The sequence below is a fragment of the Cryptomeria japonica genome, chromosome 2 (assembly GCF_030272615.1).
Source record: "Cryptomeria japonica chromosome 2, Sugi_1.0, whole genome shotgun sequence".
Lineage (NCBI taxonomy): Eukaryota > Viridiplantae > Streptophyta > Pinopsida > Cupressales > Cupressaceae > Cryptomeria > Cryptomeria japonica.
The window spans coordinates 498512467-498524612 of NC_081406.1; positions in this window are offsets into that span (position 1 = coordinate 498512467).

Here is a 12146-nt window from a genome sequence, read left to right on the forward strand (position 1 = left end):
TCGGTAAAATCATCAAAACACTCCTTCAAATCACTAAGCAATTTTCTTTTAATATTCTTAATAGTCCTCTGACAATGTGTCATCGGCTTATAAGAAGAGATGTCAATATTTACCGGTGTTGATGATGTAGGTGCATTGTGGGTAGTTTCTGCTTACTTCCTGGTTTGCCTGGTCTTCTTAGGCTATACTTCAGGTAATGTATCCTTAGACAACGGTGAGTTGCTTTTGGTCTTCCGCTTCCTTTCAAATACTTTAGCGGGTGCAACTTTCAGTTTCTTCTTGGTAGGTGACTGCTTGGTCACTTTTGGGTTGGCTAAGGTAATCGGTGCCGATATCGATGGCACTACCTTTCCCTTTTTCACTAAAGGTTCTTCAACTGGTGTTACCCTTTCCAATTAGGTGTCGGTTCTCTTTTTCTTTGCTTTTAAAGGAGAGGTAATCAGGGTAGAGGCATACTCATCCAACATGTCATACATCACCTCATATCCCATAGATTCTACTTCTTCCTATCTTGGCTCTACCGCTTCCATTATGCACTCATCTACTTTAATGGTAAAGCAGATGTCCTCTTCATATTTCTTAGCAATGTCTCTAGATATCCTCATCCTTTGGCTCATCTTTCGCTTGAATTCATCAAAGTATTTATTCAAGACCTCAAGATATCATGTTCCCACCGCTTGGAGACTTTCCCTAATTTTTTTGGTGACTGGTTGGTCAGCAGACCATTGAATATCACCGACTCTCAGGAAATAGCCTTGAAAGTAGAAAAATAGACCTACCAAAAGTTGTCCAAACTTTAATCTTAAGGCATTGTCCTATTTGATGGACTTCAATTTTAATAGAAGTTGCTTCTGCAAATAGGTGCATAGACCAAATGAGGCATCCTCCATGATCATTTTGTAGGTGGCATTTACCGCAGCAGTAGAGACAAAGTTTATTCTGCTGGCATAAAATATTCGGTATCCAATCACCATGCAAGCATACTTGACCAACTCATCTTTGATGGTGTTGATGGTCATTCCCTGTTGGTCGCTTAGAGAACCAGTGAGCTTATTCATTTTAGTATTGATGACTTTCCTAAGGGCTGACACCTCACCACTATTGCAGAAACCGATGACGGCATGAATTGCTTCAGGCATAATGTCATGCATCCTTTCAAGATACATCTTGTCGCCATGCACTCTTCTCAGGATGATGCAGATGTGCTCTTCCATGAACTCTTCAAGAAAGTAAACCGCATTGTGAAGTTTCTTCCTCTCCAGGATGTTGTATTCTGGTTTGATCTTCTTGTCATCCCCATAGAACAAACCTAGCTAGGAGTTAATCGCTAGGGATCCTAGGTCTTCTAATTTGCAGTCGATGTACCCTGAAATATCTCCTTCAACAATGACTCTGGCAGGTATTTGAGATAGGGCATTGTATTTCATTTTTCTTTGAATGAATTCAGCTGAGTCCATGGGTACACTAGAGCTGGAGTGAGATGTGAAAGCAATGATTAATGGATAAACAAGAATTTCAAGAAATACCTTCAGAATTTCAAAATTTAGGGTTTGCAAAAGCAGCTTCGCAACACACCACTTTGGTTGTTGGATTACCGCTTGGTGTTCTTTGCTTGATTGATTGACAATATCTCCAGATTCTTCTGCAAGATTTGAAATCTCTCTGAATCACAAGTTGATTTCACCGATTTGTTCCTCCTAAGCTTTTCTGAAGCTTAGTTTGCCAATTCAGAGACTTCCACACTAGGTGCATAAACCGGTTCATCTTGTGACACTTCTTCAGGTTTCTTTTTCCATGTTTTATTCATTCCTTCTTGAACAGTTTCAACATCAATCTTCCCTTCTGGAGTGACCGATATATCATCTGATAGGTTCTTTCTCATTCTGCAGGTTTTGGTAAGGTGTCCCAGTTCGTTGCAATGATAGCATATCATTCCAGGTGTTTTCCATGGTCCATTGTTCATTCTACCATTCTTCCTCCTACATGTTGCAGCAGTGTGACCACTACCATGATAGATCAAATAGGTTGCTCTCCAACGGGTTTCTGCTTGATAGCCACCACTACCTGACCGATGGTCATAGGCATTATACCGGTTTGGATTCTAGTTCACAGAGGATTCAAGAAAAACTCCTTGAGTCCTTTGATGATATCTCCCAGTGTTGTGCATAACAGACCTGCATTCAAATGCTCTATGCCCAAACTTGTTGCATGCATAACAGTTTCCATTGAATCTATTGGATCTAGGCTTATTGTTTAAAAAATAAGGAAAGTTATTGTAGGCCTTATTTCTACACACATTAGCAGTATGTCCTTCCTTGAGACAATTAAAGCAAATAGGTTTAAACTCTTGCTTACCTTTATCCTTTGATGTTGGTTGCTTCTTTGATGCTACATCTTTTGTTCCACAGGTCTCACCTTCCTCATAACCAGAAAAACCAAGTCCAGTGGTATTCTTTACCGGTTTTTCTGATTCAAGCTTTTTCTCTAGTTTAGCAGTACTCTTATTGAATTTGGCAAGTATCTCCTTTGTCTCAGTGAGTTCTTTGGTAATAGAAGCATTGGATTCCTTCAAAGTTGCATTCTCAGAAATAGCCATGTTTAGTTCACCTTGCATTTCTTCTTTTTCCACTTTACTCTCTTGGAGATGAGCGGTAAGGGCACTAATTTCTTGCTTCAGCTTGAAGATCTCATGATCTTTGTCTTTTACCAGGTCTTCAGCTTTCCTTTGGTTCTCAAACTCTTGACACATTCTGATAGTCAGTCCTTCCAGTTCCCTTCTCAGGTTGGCATTAGATTCATTCATTTTTTCAACTTCTTCAACTAGGGCCTCCATGTCTGCTTCATCAGAAGAACTATTTTTAGTAAGCTCTATCAGTTTCTCAACATGCTCTCTTCTTTTTGCCAAACAGGCTTTATAGTTGACTTTGAGTTCATCAAAGGCTTTCTCAGTCCGAGTGAGACGATGAGTAAGTTCCCTCACAGTGTATTCCCCCATATCTCCTTCCAAGTGGTTAAACTTATAGAAAGGTTGGCTCTAATACCAATTGATGAATACTAAGAGGGGGGTGAATTAGTATACCAAAAAAAACTGAACTCAAACTCTTAAACAGTTTAGCAGTTAATCGATATAACAGATTTACTAACAAGCCGGTTAAGACAAATGCAAACCAAACAACAAATAAAGAATTCACCCACAAGAGCACAATCACCATAACACAAGAAGTTTTGACATGGAAACCCAAATGGGAAAAACCACGGTGAGCAGAAACTCACAAGTAACTATTTGCAGAATAGAAACCAGACCGGTTAAGGTCATACAATGTTCTTCACCAGAAAAGATCTTGTTAGGAATCTAGATCTCTGTTGGGAGATAAGTCCTATTAAAGACTACCTTGTGAGAGGATTTCAGATTCACAGTTGTGAACCACCTTGTTAGAGGATTTACAAAGGCTTTGTTGGGCCTACCCAATTAAGGGTTTCAGACTTGTCGAAGATATGAGTAATCAACAAGTAGATGATCTAGATACTAGCACATTACACTTGGTTAGATCCTTGATAGCTCATTATTAATTCACATTTAGCATTACTTCAGTCTTCAATATATTCACACTCCTACTCTTCACATAGACCTATTCTTCTCTTCTGTGATCGCACATACAAAACCTCATCAACTCCTAAAACCCTATACATGAAGTCCTTATAAAGGAGTCTGATTTCATGTCGGTCCAAAAGGATTACATCACAAGTTCCTAGGTTTAGTGCATCTAGAGACATTTGGTAACATGATACAAAATCACTGCCAAAGTATCGGTGGATGATAACTCATCACAAAAATACTGGTTGGTAACTCATCACAGAGTAATACCGGTTCATACATTTTACCAGTTGTCAAAATGAAGACTAGAAAAATGTTAGCTACCGCTTAGTTCCTTCGTACCGCTTGAGATCCTCAAAATGCTTGAGGTCTTTATACTGCTTTGGGTCTTAATACCGCCTTGGGTCTTCAATCGGTTTGTGACCAGTAAACACCTTTTGAAAAACACTGATAGTCTAAAGACTAATATATAATACCAGTTGGAACAATTACCGGTTGAGCATAACTCATACATAAAGAAAGTGATCTCAAAACAAGTGTGTGTCCATCAATGAAAATCACAACATCATCAAAATGCCAACAGGTACTTTTGTCTCCATTACATTCTTTGAATTCACTCACCAACTGTCAGTCTATCACCACCATTTTCTCCTCTCTTTTCTCTTCATTTGTGAGGGCTTCTCTCGCATCTTTCTTCTTTCAGCTGCAACAATCCTTTCTCAAGAGAAATATCCACACACCATAACTTCTCAGTATTGGTCCTGAAATGAAATATTTATAGGCTTCCTCATGACCCACCTTGTACTCTTCTTTGGAATCATCCTCTCATGTAATGCAATCACTACTCATGAATTCACTCTACTTCACAACTTTAAACTCTTAATTGATCAGGACTTTGCACACTTGCAACAATCCTCTTGAGAACAGTTTATTCACACTTTCAACTCTCCTTTTGTGGCTTTTCCTTCTCAGCTCTTAATTGTTCAGGAATCCTTACACACCTGCAACAATTCTCTCATGCCTTTGAGATAAATCCACTACTTTAATCTTTATTTGCAGGTCTTGGTGGATCCTCTCCACTCTCAAGATCCTTCACTTTGATACCAATTGATGCAAGATGACACTCCCCTCCAGCTACACTTGACAAAAATTACTTAATACATAGACTCTCTACTTGTCAAACTAAACCTTCACACAATTATAGACTACAATCTAAAGCATAAATTACCAAAACTAAATAACCCTAAATGACATTACAAACTTGACCTTCTCATTGACCTTTCTCTACTCTACATAACCTTCCTTTAGATTAACTCACATTTCACCTCTGTACAATGCTAATTTGCATCACAATGCTCTCCTCATAGAATCTCATTGTTCGAGACTCCTCTCTTTTTCTCTCAATTTGTAATCACTTGATATTCCTCTCATTTTCATCAACTTAGGTTCTCTATACTCACTCTACCCCTTGTCTTCATAAGGAAACTTAGCTCATCCCTCTCTCGCTATGGATAATGTTTTCCTTTCTAATCCACTTTTTTTAGCTATTATACACCATTGATGCCCCTCTACCATATTAAAAACTACTCTACATGCTCCATCCCCTTCTGTAACATTCTAAAATTGCACCCATTGTAATTTTGATTGCATTTGGGGTGCTTGCCTTAGTGTTCTCATCTCTATGCTTGATCAGGACCTATTTATACCCCTACCATGTAATAGTGGCATCAATATCAAATTTTACCTTGTCCTAGCCCTAAATTGGGGTAGGACTAGGGAATGACGCCTTGGTCCCCACCACGATCATGGCGCTACACCATAGTCCTCCTCAATTGGGCCCTAATTTAAACCCTTGGCCCTATCTCAAATTTTGGTGGGAAACCTTTCATCATGTCACTCTATGTCAGAAAATAAATATGTTTGATGATGGGAAAGTATACAAGGAGGTCTTCCTTCTCTCATTTGGACATATAACATAATAAGGAAAGGAGAACTATAGTCAAGCTATCAAGAATTCGAGCATAGGATCATCAAGCATTTCTAGAGGTCTTCAAGGCTGCAAATTCTTCATTCATCAATTGTGGCACATCATCACATCATTCATTTGCAAGCATGTGTGTGTGATTAGAGTTTTGTCATGTTCATGCCATTTCATACAACATATGTGATTATATTCAAGAAGTAAAGCATCATTATCATCATTGCAATTCTGAGGTATATCCTTCCATAATTTTATTTTAGTATTTGCAATATTTCATTTCATGGTTAATTCCAAAACCGGAGTTTGACCTAAGGAAAGCCCTTATTCCCAACCTATTTTACTTTCTTTCTATGTGCAAACAGGTGTGCAATTGTACTTCTAGCAATAAGCTTCAAACAAAGAAATGAAAAAACCCTTTTCAATGAGCGGAAAATTCGAAGGACCAAGAGGCAGCGCCATGGTCCCTTCTTTTTTGAGCATTTTTTGTAGGGAAGATGTGAATTAGCTTATATTACTCAAATCCAGGTGCACGACAAAATCCCAAACCTGTAGCTTATAATTTTCTCAATTTTGTCTCCATTTTTCAGCACTTTACCTATTTCAGCATTTCAACTTACAAAAGAGGAAATTCAAATTAATTCAATCCATTTAGTATTCCATCCTTATTTGATTTGTGACTGAATCTAGTGGATTTCCTTCCCTTTTGAATGTAATTTTTCCTGAGTGAAAATCGATTTAGTGGTTTCTCCCTTCTATGTTGCAAATCACTAGATCAAATTTTTCACATTACACCTTCCTCCACGAGCGTTTGGGTATGTTTGTCTCCTTTACCTGTGGCCTTTTTCTCTTCCTTCCTCGGGATCCTTCATTTCTTATGCAAACGCATACCAAGATTTTCCCTCATATTACCCCCACTACCACACACACAATGGCCCTCCTCTTATATTACATTCTTCTACATTTTATTTGCATCAATTTTCTTTTAGCCCTCTTTCTTTTTGGCCATTTACACCTACTACACAACCCTTTCTATTTCTCTTCTTTGCACATATAGATTTTTATGCTAACCTTACTATTGTTTGATCTTGTTAATGCACCCTCAATCTTGTGCACCTTACTCTCTAGCTATGTCCTCTTGAATCACTTCTTCTTCCCTTTATTTCCTTTCTTTTGCTAGCTTTTATCACATTAAACATTCTACAATTTATTTCATGAATTTAATTTCCTTCATCTTTCAATTCCCTTTCTTATCTTTACCATTCAATAGAAGATGCAATGATGGTTTTAAGAAATTGCCAAAACCTATCATATGCTTGAAAGTTTCTAAGGTCTTGATCTAAGGCTCCCATCATTGGCACATGTTGAAGGATGTTGGCAAAGGTTGTTATGTTGGCTTTGTACTAGCCAATTGCATTTACTTGAAAGTAACTAAAGCCTTTTGTAGAAATCCATTTTAACTTGCAGTCATTATGAAAATTTATCTCTTTGCAATATTTATCAAGCATTATCTGTGCTTCCACATTTTGCATACATATATACTAGGGCATGTGCAACTACAACATTCGACAAAAATCCTTATGAATTGATGGATGTACAAGCCCTATTCCAAAGCTTTCACCTTAATATAGGATGACTATCAAGAGTAGAGGCCACATTTTAACTTGCTTATTACAATCAACTGAAAATGAGCTACAATATCATCATCCTTTCATGATGAACAAAGAGATGCCAAAACAAACTAGAAACTAAAAACAAATGGGAAATACATTTTTGGTTGGCGCTAATTGCTTGTTTTCCCAAGTTCTCCTGCACCATAACTCAATAAATAAATCTCCAATAGTAATGATTTATTAATTCATAATTAGTATAAGTACTATTGTGATTGGGAAGAAATGCAAAGTGGTCTTGATTTCAATGCTTTATGAATGCATAAAATAGGATATATAGAAAGAACTATTTTGAGATAGAATATTTAAAATCAAGCAAGTGTCACTTGCATTGAAGGAGATTCAATTCATTATCATGTAAATATATGAATTATTTTTAAAAGTGAAAATCATGTGACATGAATCCTTAATCCCTTGGTCAAGTATTGTTTAGATATTTTTTTATAATCTAAACTAGATATATTATCTTAAACATATAAAAAGTAATTTTTTTAGTTTAAAAATAAGATTAATAATAACTAGTATTGAAATATATAAATATATTTTTTAGAATCTCTATAATTCTCACTAATCCTAGACTACATTTATTCAATTGTTGTTCATGTATCTTAGGGTAAAAGTACAAAGTCATGTCACACTTTGATAAAGGAAAAGGATCATTAATCCAACTTTTTAATTTAAATCGATAAAAAATGGAATACATGTATTGAACTTTAATTTATGATGTAAATTAATAAAATGTGTATTTTACTGTATTTTATGTTTTTATTTTTTGAAAAAATTAAAAATTATTATAATATAATTATTACACCTAGAGGCATAACACTACAATGGCACCCAAAGATCTTATCCATTGAATCCTCAAAAGAGAATTGGTCGGCTTATGTAGCAAGAGTAACACAATGAAAGAAACAATAAAGCATAAAAACATTATAGAAACATATCATATTATTGTCTTAGAACCTCTGGTAACCAATCGGTTATCGTCATACAGTCATCATAGAACATTTGGTAGTCAACTGGTTACATGCAGGCTACATGCCAGATACAATCCATCCGAAACTCTCAGAGTCAACCGGATCTCTAATCATGAATCTAAATACTTATTCTGATCTCTATTGTCCTACAAATGATTACATAATACCCTATATATACCCTCTGAAACATATCTGGGTCAGCCACAAAAAAATACATTTACTAATGTAGGAAAAATGAAATGTGTAAATAGGTCGGCCCTAAAAATGAAAAAAATTCCTTTGGAAAATAAAAAATGAGAAGTACAGATCAATAGGAAAGTCGACCACATGCCAAAGAACATTGGAAAAGACCCCAAATATATCCACATGCTAAGAAACCACTCCAAAAATGAAGGAAAACCAATCGGCAAGTGCAAGAACTATCCCAGAACCTAGAAAAAGTCAAACCGAAAGTGATAACTAGCCAAGAAAGAATCCAATTGGAATAAAAATCTAGAACTAAGCACATGAACCATCCTAGAAACCAAAAATAGGATCTGCAATGAAAAGCAAGTAGCTACTAGCACCTACCGGCAGGAACACAGAAAACTATACAGTGAACTTTAAACAAAAAGGAAATATTTTTGGTTGATGCAAGATTGCTCATAGACTGGGGATTCTCCTGCATCAAACACCCCAAGTAGAAAGAGATGTTCCATCAGAGGCAACTCATGAACATCAAAAAGGATTTGAGATAAAGACCTTATGCTCATTTCTGATCCAAACATCTTCCTTATCTGCAAACCTCTTCCTTAACTCCTCTGAAACCTCAACCGAATTATCTAACTCCTGACTCTCTTTATTTCTCTTCCTTTTCTTCAGATCTGCACACTATCTCTGCTTACTGATCTCTTTCTTCTACAACTCAGATTTATTTCTGTCACAAGACTTCATCTGGTTTGTCACCATAAGCTTTATGTCATCTAATTCTATCTTGTTATCAGACTTATCTTTCAAGTACTTCTGTAAACCCATGCCTCCTTCCAATATAATCTCAACAACCGGTTTCTCAGTACTGCCACTTCTCTCAAGACTTGGGTTCTTCACCTTCTTCTCTTTCTCCTTCAAAGAAGCCAATGTGAACTTATGCCCATCCTTCTCAATAATGATTAGGTTTCTTCTACAGTCATAAATAGCTCCTCTGTCAAACTGCCAAGGTCTTCACAACAAGACATGACAAGCACTCATAAATACATCATCACACAAGACCTCATCCCTAAAAGGCCCAATATTAAAACTCACCAAACACTGCTCCTTTAATTCTAACTTTTGATCATCTTGTAACCAACTTACCTTGTAAGGACAATGATGCTCAAGCCTCTTCAATCCAAGCTTCACTACTATCTCCTCAGATACCAAATTGTCAATACTTCCACTATCCACAATAACCTTGCAACACTTACCACTTAATTTGCATACATTCTGGAAAAGAATATTTCTCTGAGTAGGTCTGGTATCTTCACTACTCTTCTCCATCATGACTCTTCTGATCATAAAGGATTCTCCTTTCTCTGATGCACAGCCAGTTCGAGTAACTTCTCCTTCTGGTTCCCCATTTTCCATACAACTTCTTGCCTTTCCTTGCTTCCATTCATAAAATCTATGTCCAGTTTCTCCCCACTTGAAACATTTTTTGGGAAATTCTCTGCTGGTATTTCCAGTGCCTTTTCTCTGTATTTTCTGATCTGGTTTTTTACTCCACTTAGGTTTTGATTCATCTTCCACATTCTGCTTCTCTATACTCATATGCCCCTTGGATCTCTCCTTCCCTCTAGGTTTATTCGACTGTCTTCTTCTCACCTTCTCCTCAACCTTCAAAGCATACTGGTAGGCTTCTTCAACTGTGGAAACCCTCAACATACTCATCTCATCCTTAATGTTAAATGCAAGTCCATTTATGTACCTCACCACCTTTTCTCTATCCATCTCTCTATGTCCAGATCTGATCATTACCTTGTCTAATTCCTTAGTATAATCTTTCATAGTCATGTTTCTCTGTTTCAGGTTCTGCAACTTCTTGAACAATTCCAACTCATAGTCTCTTAGTATGAACTTGGCCTTTAGTCTTGCAACCATCTGTCTCCACCGGGTGATCTTCATTTCACCATTCTCCACTCTATCTCTCTACAATTTTTTCCACCATAAGGCAACATGCCCTTTCAACTTAGTCTATGCCAACTAGAGAATCTGCAGGTCCTTGACATCCTCAAACTCAAAGTAATCCTCCAACTCTCTGATCCAATCGATCAAATCCTCTAGGTTCAGTGTTCCAAAAAAGTTTGAAACCTCCACTTTAAGAACTTTACTTGCTTGTGCCACTGTTCTCAAAAATATTTCCTCTCTTCCGTCTTTTGGTCCTTCAGCCTCTTCCCCCTCAAGCTCTTCTCCAGCTTCTTCATACTCATCCTCAGATTCTGAATTCCTCCACAAACCAACGAATGCATTTTGGATTTCGTTCCTCATCTCATTCTTGAAATCCTCCATCATCTTCTCTACCCTCTGGGGGTTCATCCTTCTAGGAGGCATCTCCTCTTCTACCCTAATGAACTGTCTTAACTCAGTGATCTGACTGCCGATTTCAATTACCTCTCACTTGTCGATCTATTGAACACATGTGTAGCCTGCCTCCAATCAGTGATATGTCCACCCAAAGGAATACCTCAAGGTTCACAACCAACTCTTCCACCAACCGGTTCATAACAAACTTTGATACCACTTGATGTAGCCATAACTGGCGAATCCTCAAAAGAGAACTGACCAGCTTATGCAACAAGAGTAACACAATGAAAGAAATAATAAAACATAGAAAGATTACATAAATAGATCATATTATTGTCTTAGAATCTCTGGTAACCAACCAATTATCATCATACAATCATCATAAAACTTCCGATAGTCAACCGATTACATGAAGGCTACATGCCAGATACAATCCATTCAAAACTCTTAGAGTCAACTGGATCTCTAATCATGAATCTAAATCCTTATTCTGATATCTATTGTCCTACAAATGATTACATAATACCCTATTTATACCCTCCGGAACATATCAGGGTCATCCACAAAAGATTACATTTACCAATGCAGGAAAAATGAAACGTGTAAATAGGTCGACCCTAAGAATGAAATAAATTCCTCTATAAAATAATAACCAAGAAGTGTGAATCAACAAGAAGGTTGACCACTCACTAAAGAACATCAGACAAGATCCCAAATAGATCCACATGCCAAGAAACCGCTCCGGAAATGAAGGAAAACCAACCAGTAAACTCAAGAACTATCCTGCAACCCAGAAATAATCAAACCGAAAGTGATAACTAGCTGGAAAAGAATCCAAATGGACTAAAAATTTGGAATTAAGCACATGAACCATCTTGAAAACCAAAAATAGGATCTGCAATGAAAAGCAAGCAACTATCGGCACCTACTAACAGGAACACAGAAAACTGTACACTAAACTTAAACAAAAAGGAAATATTTTTGGTTGATGCAAGATTGCTAATAGACCGGGGATGCTCCTGCATCACTAATTTATTAACTGCAAAGTACATCACTGAATTGGTAACATTCCATTTTCTCATGAGAATTTTTTTTTATCTTTACCAAATGCTTTGTAAGAAAAACAAAAAGAATAAAGATAAGAACAACTGCGTGCTAAGAATAAGATAAATCAATAATTTGGAAATTTATTTATTTTATTCTAAAAAAAATTTGAATGCATATGGAGAATGCAAAAGACAAATTTAAGTATCAAATATGGATAAATTGATAAGGAAAGTTGCAATTGAAATTAGAATGTAGAATTGATAATCTCCAGTTTTGGGTGATTTTTGGGGGTTTTTGTTTTAAGAGGTTTGCATCTTGAATTCTTTTTAGGAAGATAGGAT